Source organism: Myotis brandtii, unplaced genomic scaffold, assembly GCF_000412655.1.
Source record: "Myotis brandtii unplaced genomic scaffold, ASM41265v1 scaffold87, whole genome shotgun sequence".
NCBI classification, from domain to species: Eukaryota; Metazoa; Chordata; class Mammalia; order Chiroptera; family Vespertilionidae; genus Myotis; species Myotis brandtii.
Genome location: NW_005371548.1, coordinates 664,353 through 683,327, shown reverse-complemented (window position 1 = coordinate 683,327; position 18,975 = coordinate 664,353).

Sequence of the window (18,975 nt, the reverse complement as noted above, 5' to 3'; positions counted from 1 at the left end):
CTGCAGAGGAGGGCAGTTGGGGGGGACCAGGCCTGCAGAGGAGGGCAGTTGGGGGGGACCAGGCCTGCAGAGGAGGGCAGTTGGGGGGGACCAGGCCTGCAGAGGAGGGCAGTTGGGGGGGACCAGGCCTGCAGAGGAGGGCAGTTGGGGGGGACCAGGCCTGCAGAGGAGGGCAGTTGGGGGGGACCAGGCCTGCAGAGGAGGGCAGTTGGGGGGGACCAGGCCTGCAGAGGAGGGCAGTTGGGGGGGACCAGGCCTGCAGAGGAGGGCAGTTGGGGGGGACCAGGCCTGCAGAGGAGGGCAGTTGGGGGGGACCAGGCCTGCAGAGGAGGGCAGTTGGGGGGGACCAGGCCTGCAGGGGAGGGCAGTAGGGGCAATTGGGCCGGCTGGGGAGCAGTTAGACATCGATCAGTCTGGCAGGGGATTGGTTAGGAGGTGATCAGGCTGGCAGGCAGAAGTGGTTAGAGGCAATCGGGCAGGCAGGCAGGTGAGCAGTTGGAAGCCACTAGTCCTGGATTGTGGGAGGGATCCCAGATTGGAGAGGGTGCAAGCTAGGCTGAGGGACACCCCCACCCCCTGCATGAATTTCATGCACTGGGCCTCTAGTTTAGATATAAAAAGAAATGGGTCCCAGGCTTTTAGCAAGGTCAAGTGGACAGAAGTCAGGTGGCCTGAGGATAAATCTTAGTGGCCTTTGCTCTGCTGTCTTCCCAATGCTCTCTCTTGACTTTCTCTAGATGAAGAGCAAGATCCCAGAGGAAGCCTTCATGCAGTGACCTAGGATCTTGTAAACAAAGCCCAGGAATGAGCCCTTAGGTGCTCTCATTTTCATCCTCATCGTATTTGTTATATCTCTCTTGCAACCTGAGGCCACATCCATGACTAAGGTTGAAGCCAGACTAACCAGGAATCCAAAGTTCACCTTGAAGCCTGCCAATTGTTCTGTACTTTTCCCACTCAAGATCCTTGTTTATTTTCATATTAAAGAGTTACATTGCAAATTGTATGTTTTGTGTCTTGGGTTGCTCTTCCCCTGTCCCAACCATGAGCCAACAGGGCCAAGACCAGAAGGTCCAGTCTTCCCCTTCATTCATGGCAGTCTCTAGCATTTATATCAGGCCTTCGCAGTGCTTGAAAATTATGGAATAGGAACTCCATTCCTGGACTACCTTAAAATCCAAGCTTTGCTCCCTGTACCCTGATAATCTCTGTACCACTTCAGAGTAACGCACAAGCTGTGATGCTCACTTCTATAAACAACACCTTTATCAAGTAGAGTGCCATATTCATTGTAGTATTTATGAATTTCTTGATCATTTTACTGGTCTAAAACCATGCTAAGCTTTTTATTCACTTCTTGTCTTATATCTAAAGTTTCACTGACAAAGTTTAGAGAGTTGTGTGCCTAACCCTATTTCCCCCCTCTATGTTATTTTTTTAACTTTTTTATTTTGAAATATTCATTGATTTACCAGAAGTTTTAAAAATTGTGCAGGGAGGTCATTTACACCCTCCACCGTCTTGCAACAATAACATCTTGCATTACTATAGCACTATATCAAAACAGGAAATGGCTCTTGGTACAGTCCACAGAGCTTATTGAGATTTTACCAGTTTTATATGCACTTATTTCCATGCACTTTTACCAGCCATGTAGATTCTATAACTCTCACCACAAACAAGATACAAAACTGTTCCATCACCACAACTTTCCCTTGTGCTACCCATCATACCAGAACAAGCTTCTCTCTGGCCCCATATCTTAACCTCTTTCAAACACTTATAATTTTTTAAATGTCATATAAATGGAATCTTCTAGTGTGCAACCTTTGGAATGGGTTTCTTTCACTCAGCATGATTCCCCTGAGAACCATCCAAGTTAAGTGTATCGATAGTCTGTTCCTTTTTATTGCCGAGTAGTATGCCATGGTATGCATGTACCATGGTTTGTTTAACCATTCACCTGTTGAAGGCCATCTGGGCTGTTTTCACTTTGTAACTATCCTATATAATAAAGAGGTAATATGCAAATTGACCCTCACTCCCTCATGCCATCACAAGATGGCTGCGCCCACAGTGGAGGCGGGGTTCCTGTAACAAGCCGTAACGAGTGAGCAGCAGGGACCTGAGGCTGTGTGGCACCAGGGCCGGGGACCTGAGCTGTGCCCCCCGCCCGGTGGGGCTTGACAGGGGACCTCAGGCCGTGCCCCCACCTGGTGAGGCTTGACAAGGGACCTCAGGCTACGCCCCTGGCCCAGTAGGGCTTGACGGGGGACCTCAGACCATGCCCCCCACCTAGCAGGGCTTGAAGGGGGACCTGAGGCCGTGCCCCCGGCACAGCAGGGCTTGATAGGGGACCTCAGGCCAAGCCCCCCGCCCAGTAGGGTTTGATGGGGGACTTCAGGCTGTGTGCCTCAGTGCTGTACCAGGGGACCTCAGGCCGCACCCCCTGCCTGGTGGGGCTTGACGGGGGACCTGAGGCTGTGCCCCCTACCCAGTGGGGCTTGACGGGGGACCTGAGGCTGCGCCCCCCACCTGGTGGGGCTTGACGGGGGTGGGGCCAGCTGGGTCTGGATCTCACCCAATGCGAGTGGGGCCAGCTGGGTCTGGGTCTTGCGTGATTTCGAGGTGCACATGGGTGGGCGGGGACTTGACTCTGGGTCCTGTGGCGTGCCCCAGACTTTGACAGGAGGAATATTTTCATATACATTTTACTAATTTTCTTTCAGCTCTGATACTTCTATTATAGAGAAAGGGCAAATAGCAATATTAAAATATTTCCTCCAATTCCCTTTTAATGTGCATGAATTTCATGCACCAGGCCACTAGTCTATATAATAAAAGCCTGAGCAACCTTTACGACAGAACAACCAGAATGACCGGTCACTATGATGTGCACTGACCACCAGGGGGCAGATGCTCAATGCAGGAGCTGCCCCCTGGTGGTCAGTGCGCTCCCACAGGAGGAGCACCACTGAGCCAGAAGCTGGGCTCAGGGCTGGCAAGTGCAGTGGTGGTGGCGGGAGCCTCTCCCGCCTCCATAGCAGCACTAAGGAGCAGCAAGCAGCGCTAAGGAGCATTGAGCAGGTGGGCGGTAAGGAGCAAGGGGTCCTGGACTGCAAGAGGGCGCAGGCCCAGCTGAGGGACCACCCCCTAGTACACGAATTTTGTCCAACAGGCCTCTAGTTATGAATAAAACTCCTAGGAGTTGAGTTTTATTCATGTACAGGTTTTTGCATGAACACAAATTTTTATTTCTCTGGGCTAATTGCCTTTGTGCAATTGGTGTATAATATGATAATTGCATGTTTAATTTTCAAAGAAGTTGCCAAATTGTTTTTGCAGAGTGCCTGTACCATATTGCATTCCCATTAGCAATGTAAGAGTGACTCGCTTTATCTGTCCAAAGCTTTGCCTGCATTTGGTGTGGTCCATATTTTTTTTAGCCATTTTGATAGGTATAGGTGTCCTTAAGTTTTCTTTGTGTTTTTAATTTGAATTTCCATGATGGCTAAAGATGTTCAATATCTTTCCCCATAGCTATTCACCACCAGTAAATTATCAGTTCATGCTTTTTGTCCATTTTCTAATTGGGTTAAGTGGCCAGATGTAGCTCTAGAGAGCTGCACTGGCTCTGGCTAACAGGCAGAATAAGAGATTCACTTTTGTCATCTGGGAGCACAGAAGTGGGGCTGAAGCAGCTTAACGTGTCTCCAATTAGGATTGATCTCAGATGTGGAACAGGACTCTTAGGTGGGGGAATCTCTGGTTTCATCTGTGGGGACCTTGATTGAGCAGAAAACGAAGGGAGATGTATGCTGGGGGAAAAACAATGGAAAGAGCAAAAAATTGGAGTGTGGGAGGGGGGAGAATATCTTCCAAGTGATGTCAGATTCATTACTCACATCAGCTTTTTAGAATCCAGAAAACTATTCTCCTATACCTGTAGGTTCCAACACAGTACATCCATTGGAATCCCTTCTAATGCCTGGACTTAACCAATTGAATCAGACTCTCTAGGGGTAGGTCCACTCCTCAGTATATTTAACATTCCTCAGTTGATTCCAATTAGCTGCCAAAATTGAAAACCGTCTCTTGGTCTGCCATAACAAGATAGCACAGATGGAATGGCTTAAACAACAAATTTATTTCTCACAGTTCTGGAGACTGGAAGTCTCTAGGCAGAGATAATATCAAGAAGAAGGCTCCTAAAGTATGAAAAAGCTTGGCATGTTTAGGAAGCAGGTTGGATGCCAGTGTGCATTAGGAGCACCCTATTAGGTAATGAGGTTAGAGTGGTAGGAGGTATCAGATCACAGAAGGCCTGTGGGCCATTATAAGGACTCTGGGTTTTGCTTTTAACAGGAAGGAGCCATTGGAATGCTTTAAGAAAAGGATATTATTATAATCTTCTTTATTAATGGTCACTTTCAATGACTTCTTTGGAGAACAGATTGAAATATAGGAACGGTAGGAGCAAGGAGATGAGTTAGGAGTCTACCACAGACATGAGTGTGAGAGGTTACAGTGGCATGCAGCAGGCTCTTATTATGGGAGGGGTGAGCGTGGTTTGAAATGAGAAATACCCTTGAAGTACTGAACTTGCTGATAAAGTCCATGCTTGTGGTGAGCAATAGAAAGGAATCAAGTGTGTCTCTTGGAATGTGGATCTTTGTTACAGGTTTAGTGTGGTTTGATTAGATGGGGAAGTGACGGGAGAACTAGGTTGTGTCAATGCCAGGAAATTGACAGTTATGTTTTGGTCATATTGTTTGTGGAGCCTTTGAAAAATCTTGGTGGGGTCATGTGGTTGGATACATAAGTCTGAAGCTGCTGAGAATATTATTGGTTACAGCAAAACCCAAACAAACAGACAAACAAACAAGACACCCAACTGTACAGTTTAACAGAATATTTTAATAAAAATATAAACATAGGACACATCACAGCTCTGGATTCTGGAAGGAATACAGTCTTTTAATAATCAGATTTACTAAACTACAATTTACCTTCCATATAATGCATTCATTTTAGGTCTATAATTTGATAAATGCATTTACACATGTAGCCATTACTGTCAACATATGGAACATTGTTATGAAAACTTTTAAGATCCCTGTGAAAATTCTTCATGAAACTCATCATGTTGTTAGAGAAAAATATATGCATACACATGAGTTAGACAAAGACATAAGGAAGTAAAGGATAAGTTAAAATGTTTGCAACAGTTCTTGGAGGTTTCATCTTTGTTGAGGATATCCATTGGGAAATGCCTTGTTCTAACGCAAATATATTTGTTACCGGAGGCCTGTCATGAGAAGTCAGACCAGGGAACCACAAAACTTTGAGTCCCAAACTATTTCACCTATCTGAAATGCCTATAATTACTCACCACTTTGGCTTAAAATATTTGGAATTATCTTTGGAATATTACGGGAAGTCATCCATTGTCTTCACTATCAGAAAGGTGTGGACAAGGATCCCGGAAGGCTGGTGACCCTTGAGCTCTGGCAATGGTCAGGGCTGTGCACCCACTGTTAGTCCAGACAATGGTAGCTGAAGCAACTTCCCCATTTATTATTATGTAAATCCTTGCTGAAGGGCTAGTCGGCCTGTTACTGGAAATTGCCTGCCTAAGGGCTATGCTATGGGTGTATCCCAGATCAATAAAAGGTTGGTGAGGCCTGAGCACCAGTGGAAGTCCTTCCCCTTGAGTTGGACTTACCCACCTGGCCCCCCAGTATTTCCAAATTATCTCTTGTCTCTTCTCTTTCATTTGTGTGCGGCTCCTCTTCCAGATCCTGAACCCTAAACCACACGGGACGTGGAGGGAAACGCTCAACAGAATATGAATAAAGTGCAAATACAGTTCCCTGGAGAGATGTCATTGGCATATGTAGAATGCCAACACTCCATTAACAAATGCATGTGGTGTCATTTATAAGATTTGCAGGCTACCACCTCATTGGAAGACAGGGAACTCCAGGATAAACGGGTGAACTAGCAAAGCATGTACTTAATAGTATCTCAGTTCCTCTATTTTTTTTAACCTGACAAGAGAGATATATCCTTCCTGTGAGATAATTTAAATCACTTCATAGTGGCAAGTCCCATCAGGAATCATGTTACATTGGTTTCAATCAACAGAAAAGGAGAATTTTGTTGGGAGCTTGAGTTCATATATGGATTGGGGAAAGCACTCGTGACTGGTTGGAGAGGGTTTACACAAAGTCCTTGGGCTGATAAATTTTTATAACTATGTTTATCCATACTTATGGGAACATGTACAAAGTGGCCATGTGGGAGAGATGGAGGCTATGTCTGAGCCTAACAGTATGAGCCTTGACTTATCTATGTGGATATAACTTTTCTGCTGTTTAATTGCCAACCTTTCAGCAACAGAAACTAATCTTGAGCACCAAATACAAGGACTGGTTGAATAGATTGGGCCTTTTCACCCTGATAAGATCAATCTTTTGAGAGGACTATACACAAACTTCAGGTAATTGTTTACCTGTAGGGCCTCAGCCATGACCTTTATCTGAGAGCATAAAGAGTGTTTGACTCACTGTCAGGGTATTCCAATAAATCATCATATCAGATGAGAAGACCTGTTTTACAGCAATAAGGTGTGAAAATAAACCCATAATCATGGAACCAGTACTCAAATGCCATTTTGTATCACCCAGAAGCCACTGCCTAACAGAAGATTGGAATAGACTGATGAAGGCTCAGATGAAGTTCTGTTTGGAGGCAATATTTTAGTGGCATTGCAAGTTATCCTCTAGAGACTTTTGCATCATTCTAGTTCTCAAAGAGAATCATCCATGGGTCTTGGAAACAAGGGGTGTAAGCAGGAGTGACCATCATTCCTTTCGTCCAGATTGGAAAACTTGGGGTGCATGACTCCTAGAACTTTGAGATATTGAATTATACATAAGCTACAAATGCCACTTTTGCACTTTGTCCTCCTTGTACTCATCAAGGATCCTACAGAAAGGAGAGACAGAATCATGTCAGAGGAAATAGACTCTAATCTTCAGGAGAGGGTAGGGATGATGATGATATTACACACTGAGGATGGGGAAAAATGTTTGGCTCCAAATTGATCCTTTGAGTGCCTTTTGGTACATCCCTACCCAAATTTGACAGCAAAAGGACAGGGTAGCAACCCAATCCAGGGGAGGTTAAGATGACCATGGATGAGAGTATAAATAATGCCACTCATAACCTATTAAGACCATCAGATTCAGGAGTTGAAGATGAAGGGACTCTGGAATGGATAATGGCAGAAAGAGATGAGTGTCCGTTTTGGCTGCAAGACCAGCTGCAGCACTATGGCTGGTATTTTCATCTTGTAAGTTTTCTACAGTAATACAGACCCTCTGGATCCTACATAATTTGCTCCCTCGACATACTAGTATGTGGAGAAGTGGATCCAATCAGAAAAATGGGTACACTGTGATGAACACAGAGTTGTGCTGCCTAGATGTTCCCTTCGAGGAAGGACTAGTTGTTCATCCTGCTGGCATGAATATGAACAGATAGTGGTTTCAGGGGTAACCTCTGTTTGAGAGAGCTGTCTCACCCATAGTAATGCTCCCCTGTGGTGCTTTTCATAGCTGAAGGTAGGGTATATAGCCACTTAGACCTAATCCTTGACAAATCTGGTAGCACATTTTAGCTCCACAACTTCACACAGGGTGGGCAAAAGCTATCACTAGGCCTACATCAAAGACTGACTTTTCTCTTGGTCCAAACCTACTTGTCCCTCCTCCATTTATAGGTGTTCATTCCTATGGAACACTGTAATATAATCCAGCATACTATATTCTATCTCACAGATTGCTACCCAGAGACCACCTTGGGACTCCCAGAAGCTCTTCTGAATGAGAACTTGCCTATTCGTCTGCTTTGTTCAATGCTATATCTCAGCATCTAGTAGAACCTCAATAATCATTGGTTGGGTGGGAATGTAAAATCGTACAACCACTTTGAAAAACAGTGTGGAAATTTTTAAAAAGGCAATCATATGTCTACCATATAATATATCCCTTCCACACCAAGGGAAATGAAAGCATGTGTTCACCCAAGGACTTTTCATGAGCTTGGTAGCAGCTTTATTCATAATCACTCCAAACTGGGAACAACTAAACATTTACCACTTGGTGAATGGAAAAACAAATTGTGGAGTGCTACTCAATAATAAAAGGAATAGACTATTGATACACTTAACAACATGGATGAATCTGAAAATATTATGAAAAATCAAAGAATCTGTAAGAAAAAAAGCATGAACTGTCTTCTTCCATTTATATAAAACTCTAGAACATGCAAACTTATTTATAGCAACAGAAAGCAAATCAGTGGTTATCTGGGGATGGTGGAGGGGGTGTGAGAGGGAGTGGGAGGAATTAGAAAGGGGAATGAGGAATTTTTGGGGTAGTTAATTGATATACACATTATCCTTATAGTGGTTATAATATAATGGGTGCTTGAGTGTGTAATGACAAGTTTTACAATATAAATATATACAGTTAATTGCGTGTCAATCATACATCAAAAAATAGGTTAAAATAAATAATCACCAGTTGCATAAAAGAATGGACCTGGGGAATGGAATGGGGAATTAATTTCAGCACCTGCTCTCAAAAATGGGTGTTGCTCTCAAGAGCAAAAGTGGCTCTAAGTGTCCCAATAACATCCTGTTTCAGTAAGGTAGCTGCAATTGTTGCAAATTATTTTAGCAAAATTGTCTGGAAAAAAATATTTTCTGTTCCACACTTCTCAACTCATGAGTCAGAGCCCTGAATGTTCACTCTTGTAGGGGGTATTTTAGGAATGAGCTTAAGAAACATGGCTGCCCACACATCCATATTTTTTGTATGGAATACCCAATGAATACAGCCCCACCATAAACCTTGCTAAAAACTGGTGTGGTAGAACAGACTTTAGATAAGCAATGCTGATCTGTCCACTACTAGACACCAATGAACACCTTTGATATTTCATGGACAAAAGAGTGACTTGCTGAAATTGTTGGCTGCAGGCAGGAACCAAAACTCCAGCCTACACAATCTGCTCAAAAGAGACACTGTGGGCCATCTGCTGAAAATCCCTGTGGTGAGGAAGTGTTATATTGGAAGTTATGATAGGGAAATGAGAAAATCAATGTGGCAATGAAAAAAAACATTTATTATATACAATTCTCCCATACCTCAAAGTGGAGGGATATAAAGAAGGGCCCTCTATGTGCTGAACAAGGTGATGTATGTGAAGATTCAGTCATAAGAAGCTGAGAGAGGTAAATGGCTCCATTTAGAACAGAGATTTGGAGAGAAGGAGATTGTCAAGGAAGAATAGGACCTGATGCTCATCCATCTCACGAGGCTGCAGGAAGGAATGCAAATCTGTTTAATGAAAGGTGTTTGATGAAGTTTTGCTGTGCAATATGCCAGGAAATCTCTTCCTTCGTTCTCCTAAAGACGTCAATAAAAGACACCTGGAATATTTTTGTAATTAGATTTATCATTGGTTGAAGAATGGGGAATTAATTTTAGCACCTGCTCTCAAAAATGGGTGTTGCTCTCAAGAGCAAAAGTGGCTCTAAGTGTCCCAATAACATCCTGTTTCAGTAAGGTAGCTGCAATTGTTGCAAATTATTTTAGCAAAAGTTAAGTGGTTAAATATGAGCTTAACGTCAGAGAAATTGAACAATACTGAAGAAGCAGAGAGAGATGATTCAAACTTGCCACAAGCGCATTTGCAGCAGATACTCTAGTCTTCTTCAGACACATTTTAAAAGCACTGGATGGGTTTTGACAAGTGCCTGGTGCTTCTCCTATCCTGTTCTTGCCCCTCTTTCATGCCTGTTTGATCAGCTGACCACCAGTCCTAAAGCAGATCTAAATGGGTCTGCTTTAAAATTTTTTTGTCAGCTTGATTTTTAAATTCAATATTTACCAGCTTCCCCCTACCCTGACACCTATAATAAGGAAGAATAAACTGTTGTAGGATGGGGTGCATTGGCTGTTAGGGTGACCAGTAAAATAGAGGGAGGGTGTGAAGAAAATGTGGGTTGATGTTGTGCCTGAGGTGGGGATTCTACTTGGTTCAGGTGGTGAAATCATAGGGGTGGTTAAATGCTCTCTTGAGATGCTTTCTGTGAATCATCCAGAAATCAGATCCACCCTCTGGTCACTGCCTTGGAAGATTCTTAGTTCTTCCAGTTCCCGAGTCTTTTAGGGTTTTGCAATTTGTTTCTAGAAGGCTTGGTGTTTAGTTTCTGTGGTCTACGCAGGATTTGCTACTGATTCATCTCTTTTCTAGCTTACAGAATTTTCTAATACTAATGTATATTTATATTTACCAGTATGTTGTATACATTTTATGTTTTTATGTCACTGATTAGCATCGTTTCATTTCAGCCTGAAGAACTCATTTCAGTATTTACTGTGAGGCAGATCTAGTGGTGATGAAAACCCTTAGCTTTTGTTTGGGAAAGAATTCATTCCTTCTTTATTTATAGTGGAAGGATAACTTTTCCAGATAGAGTATTCTTGACTAACACACAAAATATGTCATTTCACTCTCTCCTGCCTGTAGGGTTTCTGTTGATAAATTTGCTGGTAGCCTTTTGATGGGTGCTTTGTAGGTTAAATCTGTTTCTTTGCTTTTAGGATTTTCTTTTTATCTTTAATTTTTACAGTTTCATTTTTACAGTTTCATGTAATGTATTTTGGAGAAGATATTTTTGAGTCTAGTGTGATCTATTAGCTTCATGAACTTGGATGTCCATGTTTCTCCCCAGGTTTGGGAAGTTCTCATTTATTATTTCTTTAAATAAGCTTTCTGCCACACTACCATTTTTCCCTTATGGAATCTCAATTATTTTAATGTTTGTACATTTGATGGAGTTCCATAGGTCACATATCTCTCTTTGCTCTTTTTCATGCTTTCTTGGTTCTCCTGTATTTTGGTTATTTCAAGTTTTCTATCTTTTAGATCACTTTTTATATCTTACATTTGGTCTACTTGACTGAAGAGGTGTTCTATTGCATTTTTTCCCATTTCATTCACTGAATTCTTCAGTTCCAGAATTCCTGTTTGATTCTTTCTTATAATTTCTACTTCTTTATAAATTATGTATTACTTTCCTGATTTTGTTGAATTGTCTTTCTGTGTGCGTGTGCGTTGTGTGTGTGTGTGTGTGTGTGTGTGTGTTTGGTAGCTCTTTGACTTTCCTCAAAACAGATATTTTGAATTATTTATCAACTAAGTCACAAAAATTCTCTGTAATTGACTTTGGTTATTGGAAAATTTTGTCTGTGGGTGAAGACATGTTTCCTTGGTGTTTTGCATTGCTGTGTTCACATGTGAAGCAGCAGTCACCTTTTACAAACTTTATTAGCCACCTTCATGTGGGAGTTGCTTTTTTTGGATCTTCTTATATCTGGGGTTTTCTCTGATCTTGTATGTATATACCTGCTCCACACTTCTTGCTACTCTTGTGGCAGATTTTTTAAACTTTTATGTCTTCTCTGGTTCTTAACAGCTTACCAGACTGGTTGCTGGAAACCTCTCTTTTGTTTTCCAGAAGATGGCACTATGGCTTAAGTTGGTGTTTTCTCCCCTCCCAGAAACCCTGGTCTGTTTATCTGAAAGCGCTATGTTTACTGGAGCTCAATCTCACTGTTGCACTTGGGAGTGCACACTAGAAGTTGGCTGCAGAGTGGGGGAGATATGAGTTTAGTGTTCATGGCCTTGGGAGTGTCTGTGGGATCAGTGTGGCGATCCTCCAGTGAAGTTCTCCCAGAGGCTTGTGGGCTTTTTGCTGAAGCCTGGTGTGCAGTTAGCAAGTACCAGATCTCTTTAATGCCTGCCTCTTTCCCAATATCCCGCCCACTCCCCTCAACCAATCATGTAGTTCCTGCCTCAGTACACTGGGTGCTGCTGGAGAGAAACAAGTTTCTTCAGCAGCATTCAGCAAAGCTGGGATAGCCAGGCACTCAATTGCTAATCTCAGTTTCCCCCATGGGAGAGGTCACTTCCAGCTAATTCAGCCTCATGCTATTTTGCCTTGAGGGATGGGCAGCAGTGGCAAAGTTTTTCTTACCCTCTTCAATGCATCCAAACACACACACACACACACACACACACATTTTTTGTCTAAGTGGAATCTCCCCCTCAGGAATTCTAGATTTTTATAGTCTTTCACATCTGTGGGTCACTGCCTGAGTTAGCACTCTCCACATTTTCCCCAAACAGTGGCTAAGAGGGATTAGAGCAGGTTCATAGGCTGATTCCAAAGCCTGTACAGAGGTCGGTGTGCCTATTACCATATGCACACGTGGGCAACACTCTTCCTGGTTCCCTCGATGTATGGGGTTGAATCCCACAACTCCCACAGGTGCACTTTTGTTAGTAGATGGGTGCCTAACTATCTGTTTTAAAAGTGGAACCGAAAGGAGGGACATCTTATGCTATTCTGATACTGACACTTGGTTCTACAAATATTCATTCTTTGAAATTTCTGAAAACACATCTGTTGACGTTATAACATAATTTATTGAATCAATCCCTAGTTGATAGATTTTTAACTTTTCAAGCTTTATTATCAACTAGAGGCCCAGTGCATGGCATTCATGCACGAGAGAGGGGGGTGGTCGGGGGGCCTCATCCCAGCCTGCGCCCTTTTGCAGTCCAGAAGCCCAAGGGGGATGTCCTTAGCTCTGCCACAGAGGTGGGAGAGGCTCCCGCCACCTCCGCTGCGCTCATCAGCCATCAGCCAGCTTCTGGTTGAGCAGCGCTCCCCCTGTGGGAGCACACTGACCACCAGGGGGCAGCTCCTGTGTTGAGCATCTGCACCCTGGTGGTCAGTGCACATCATAGTGACTGGTAGTTCTGCCATTTGGTCAATTTGCATAGTGCCCTTTTATTATATAGGATATTTCACCAATAACACAATGCAAATATTGTCTTCCATAAAACACATGACATTATGTATTTTTATTGGTGTGAATATATCACAATGTCTGATTTATCATGCTCTGATAAACACAAAACATAATAAATCATTTCTAAATACCTAAAACTACAAAAATATAGAGAACATAATAGTCATCAGTATGCTTATCAACCAATTTATAACATATTGCTATTTCATCATCTGTGCTATAGATTTTTAAAAATTACATTACAGTTATACCTGCATTCATCTCACTTTTCTTTCACTCCACTCTCTTCCCAGAGGCAGTCACACTTTAAGGCTGATGTGCTCAATGTTTTTATTCTTTTACTAGATATTTTTATTGTCTATAAAGAACATACAGCATTACTTTTTGAGACTTAAGAACTGTTGAGAATGGTACTGTAGGTAATGTATGGTTTTGAAACATACTTTTCTTACATGTTATGCCTTGGTATTCATCCATATTGATTTTCAGTTTAACTGAAATGTAGTGTTCCATTGTATAAATGTGTCACAATCCACTTTTTGTTGTTCTATTGATGGAAATGCAGAGTCTTAAAAATGTTTGTTTATATTATTGTTATTATTTTTATTTTTCATAATTTGTTCCCTTTTGTACAGTGCTGGAATGAATGGATATTCTTATTCCTAGCTCTTTCCATCCCTAGGCCAACAAATGTTTCAGTATTTTATCAATCCTGTTTGGCCAAGGGTTTCTCAAATCTGCCCTTACATTAGCAGTCATCCAAGGTGTGTGTCAAACACACAGAATCCTAGGCCCATGTCTTCAAGGTGCTAATTCATTAGATCAGTGCAGGAGTCCAGAAACTTGTATTTTTCAGTAGTGCCTCAGGCAATTCTGAAGATCAGGCAAGGTCTGAGACGCTCTTTGATCAGTTAAAAAGAAATCATCTCATTAAACTCTTAACTTACTTTTCTTTAATTTAATTTAATTTCTTTTCTAGTGCAATTTAACTTCTGCTCTTTTATGTCTTCATTTTTAAACAATTGGGTTAAAAATGTAAAAATACAGACATGCATAATGTAGCAATTTAACAAATTTGATAAAATTCCCTATTAATTTTCACTGTACAAATACACACTTGAAGGATAACTTTAATAACTCAAGAAAAAATATGAGAATTGATTAGAATCATAAATAGCTTATAAGCAGAGCATTCCTTATACAAGAAACTATTGTTCACCAACCTAGTAGCCCTTGATAGATTGAATTGTTCTAATGCTGAAAGTTTTGTTACTATTTTTTTCATGGTCATTAAAGATTTTTTGTTGTATTTATTTCAAATGGAAACATTTTGTATGATAACACAAGTCATAAAACAATGGTGATTGTGAAAATTATTGGTGCTTTAAAATATGTAACAGTTAATGTAACATATCCAGTCCCCAGCTTGGTAATATTTTCTTTTTTTAAAAGAATCTCTATTCTGTTCAGTTGTTATTTTTTACTTTTTAAAAATAGATTTTTATTGATTTCAGAGAAGAAGGGAGAGGGAAAGAGAGAGATAAAAACATTGATGGTGAGTGAGAATCATTGATCAGGTTGCCTCCTGCTTGCCCCTCACTGGGGATCAAGCCCAGAGCCTGGGCATGTGCCCTGACTAGCAATTAAACCATGACCTCCTGGTTCATAGGTCAATGTTCAACCACTGAGCCACATCAGCCGGATGGTAATATTTTCTTAAAGAAAGAATTCTGGAAAAAAGGAAAAATGGTGGCCGAATAGGCAGCAGTGTTGTGCACCTCCTCCTAGGGCAGTGATGGCGAACCTTTTGAGCTCGGCGTGTCAGCATTTTGAAAAACCCTAACTTAACTCTGGTGCCGTGTCACATATAGAAATTTTTTGATATTTGCAACCATAGTAAAACAAAGACATATTTTTGATATTTATTTTATATATTTAAATGCCATTTAACAAAGAAAAATCAACCAAAAAAATGAGTTCGCGTGTCACCTCTGACACAGGTGTCAGAGGTTCACCATCACTGTCCTAGGGCCAGACCAGAAAAGCAACTAAATTGGAGAACATCCACCCTGAATTAACAAATTAGACACACCTGAGGAGACAATCCTATATAATAAAAGCCTAATATGCTAAGTATCCGACCGTTCCTTCGACTGTTTGACCAGTCACTATCATGCGCACTAACCACCAGAGGGCAGACGCTCTGGTAGATTAGCTTGCTGCTGGGGTCCGGCTGATCAGGACTGGGTGAGATGGGCTGGACATGCCCTGGAGCCCTCCTGCAGTCCCTCTCCGGCCAATTGGCCCTGATTGGTGATAACCGGAATGGTGAGCCAAGGTGTTTTCCTGGGGTCGTGTCTCACAATGCTGAAGAATGAGCTACGCAGACCAGAAGATTTAAGCAAAGTGTGGAAAATTTATTACAAGCAGATTCAGACTCCCCGCAAGGGGAGGGGGACCCAATAGTGGGCTGCCTGTTGCTCTATGTCTACCTGTGTCGTCACCTGATTGATTTCTTCAATTGTTTTTGCCCAGCAACTGACCTAAACTTTCCCTGTCTCTATGTGTTCTTTCTCTGTTCTTATGCTGAACTTTTTCTGTTTCTTTGTGTTTGTACATCTTGTTTACTGCAGGCCCTCCCTTGGTTTCCCATGCCTCCCGCTTTGAGTCCAAAAACATTTTATTATTTCTGCTTGGTTGGTTCCTGTGGTTAGGCTGGCTCAAACTGCCATATCTGCCCCTGCCTATGTTTCACCTACCTTTGTTTTCCACTGGACCCGTGCCCTATCTGCCTGCATTTCAAGTTAATCCTCTCATTGAGACTGGGCAAGACGGGCTGGACACACCCTGGAGCCCTCCTGCAGTCCTTCCCTCGCCAGCCAATCTCCTGCGGTCCCTCCCTAGCCTTTAAAATATTTCTAATTAATTTCCTTTCAATGTGCATGAATCCATGCACCAGGCCTCTAGTTTTCAATAAGGAAGGGCAAAGGATGCCTAGAGAACGCCACTTGCCAGCCATAATCCACATGGAACCATCACCGTGCCCTGGCAGTGAGTGGTGCAGTACCTCCCAGCAGGCTCCCAGACGTCTGCAGGGAGCATGGGCCACCAGAGTGAGCTCCCACACCAGGCCTCCTCACCAGCCTGCTGGGACCCAGAGTCTTAGGATCTGGCTCCAAGACCCTGCAGTGAGTGCAAGCCAGGGGGAACCCTGTGCCCCAACCCCACCAATGAGCCCAAAACTGCTGCTAGCCTGACCCAAAGCCACCTAGCATCCTCTCTGCCCCCAGCACCATGACCTGCTGCCAGGGCAACCCAGAGCAACCCAGAGCATGCCACAGGGGACTGTGCAACCTAGAGCAGCCCATGCCTGCTCCACCTTGGCTCCTGGGACAGTCCTGCTGGGGCCATCCAGAGCAAACCAATGTGCACCTAACTCTGGGGGACAGGGGAGTACTCACCTCATTCTGGGTGACAGAAGAGCACCAACTGAGTGACCCAGGAGCACCAACTGAGTGAGACGCACACTAGGTTGCAACAGTTCGCCTGTCCTCCAAACTGAAGAGGGGTGAACTGGAGCACATCTCACTCTGGGCTACAAGAAAGCAGGGATTGTGTGACCCAGAGCAACCCACACCCACTCTACCCCAAGCCCAGGGACTTGCTGCTGGGGAAACCTGGAGTAACCCAGCAAGCACGCCCAACTCAGGCCACAGGGGAGCTCAGACTGAGTGAACCAGGGCAACCCGCCCCTGTGCCACACTAAGGAGGGGCGAACTGGAGCAACCTTGTGCGTGTCTCACTCCAAGCTACAAGAAAGCGGGGGCTGTGTGACCCAGAGCAACCTACACCCGCTCCTCCCTGACCCCTGGGAGAGTCCTGCAGGGGCTACCTGGAGCGACCCAGCACACACCTCACTCCGGGTCATAGGAAAGCACTGCCAGGGTGACCCAGAGCAAGCTGGTGTGCCCAGCCTGGGTCCACAGGACCTTGCTGCAAGTTCGCTGCCAGAGGGACCTAGGGTGCTACAATGCCACAGGTGCTGGGCTGCACAGCAAACTGCATGTCAGAGGACTCTGGGCCCTCACAGGGAGTCACACATCAGAGGAACTGTGCACACACTCCCACCACCCCGAGCATCTGAAGCAGCCAACTGAGGGACCAGATCAGAGGGAAAAGGGGATACAACTCAGAGCAGAGACAATAAAGGTGTGAGACTCAAGGCAGACACAGCCTCTGGGCTAACGATTTCCTGACCATTGCCCAGATAGGGTCTTCAATCTCTCAACACCCAAGCAGGGTGCCCAGGGCATGAAAGAGACAGCAAAAGTGAGGAGACAATGAAACAACCCCCCAAGGAATCGCCAGAAAAATGAGGAATCGCCAGAAAAGGAACTAAATGAAATGAAGGCATGCAATATGTCAGAAAAAGAATTCAGAATAACGGTAATACAATTCATAAACTGGCTGGATGAGAAAATCAACAACTTATATAAGAATCAAGGGAAAATAAAAAATAATATAGCTACAATAAAAAACACGATGGAAGGTTTGCACAGTAGACTAGAAGAAGCGGAGGACAGAATTAGTGAGTTAGAAGATATGGCAGAAAAACACACCCAATCTGAACTATTGCAGAAAAAATTTAGGAAGCAGGAGAGCTTTGGAACAACATGAAACAAAGTAACATACGTATAATAGGGGTGCCAGAAGAACAAGATGAGGAGCAAGAATTAGAAAACTTATTTGAAGAAATGACAGAAAACTTCCCTGATTTGGAGAAGAAAAAAGTCACACAAGCAGAGTCCCAAACAAGATGAACTCAAAAAGATCCCCACCAAGACATGTCATAATTGGCAAATATTAACGACAAAGAGAGAATCTTAAAGGCTGCAAGAAAGAGACAAAGGATTGCCAATTAAATTATCAAATTATTTCTCAATAGAAACACATCAGACCAGAAGGGAATGAAATGAAGTAGAGAAAGTGATGCAAAGCAAGGGACTGAATCCAAGAATACTCTATCCAGCAAGGCTATCATTCAAAAATTAAGGGGAAATCAGGAGCTTCACAGACAAAAAAAAAGGCTAAAGGAGTTTATCACTATGAAGCTAGCAATGCAAGAAATGCTAAAGGGACTGTTGTAAAAAGAAAAAATAGAAAGGGAAGAAGTAACACAGACATAAGAATAAAAATGGCTACAAACAAGTATCTATCAATAATAGCCTTAAATGTAAATGGACTAAATGCTCCAATCAAAAGACATATTGTGGCTGAATGGATAAGAAATCATGACCCATACATATGCTGTCTATAAGAGACCCACCTCGAACAAAGGACTCACACAGACTGATGGTGAAGGGAAGGAAAAATATTTTTCAGGCAAATGGAAATGAAAAAAAAAGCTGGGGTAGCAATACTTATATCTGACAAAATAGACCTCACTGTGAAGGCCATAACAAGAGATAAGGAAGGCCACTTCATAATACTAAAGGGATTGATACAACAAGAGGATATAACTTTGGTAAGCATATATGCACCCAATGTAGGAGCACCCAAATACATTAAAAAATTCTGGAAAATATCAAGAGAGAGATCGACAAAAATACAATCATAGTAGGGGCCTTTAACACCTACAGCCCATTGACATCACTGGATAAATCCTCTAGACAAAAAATCAGCAAAGGAACAGCAATCCTAAATGACTCACTAGATCAGATGGACTTAATCAAGCGACATCTTTAGAACATTTCACCCAAAAGCTACAGAATACCTATACATTCTTCTCAAGTGCACATAAGACATATTCAAAGATAGCCCACATATTAGGACACAGGCAGTCTCTCCAAATTCAAGAAGATTGAAATCATATCAAGCATCTTCTCAGATCACAATGGCGTAATCCTATCTAATAATAGACAAACATGGTAATTGACCATACCTTCGCTACACCTCCCATTGGCTAATCAGCACAATATGCAAATTAACCACCAACAAAGATGGCGGCTAATTTGCATAC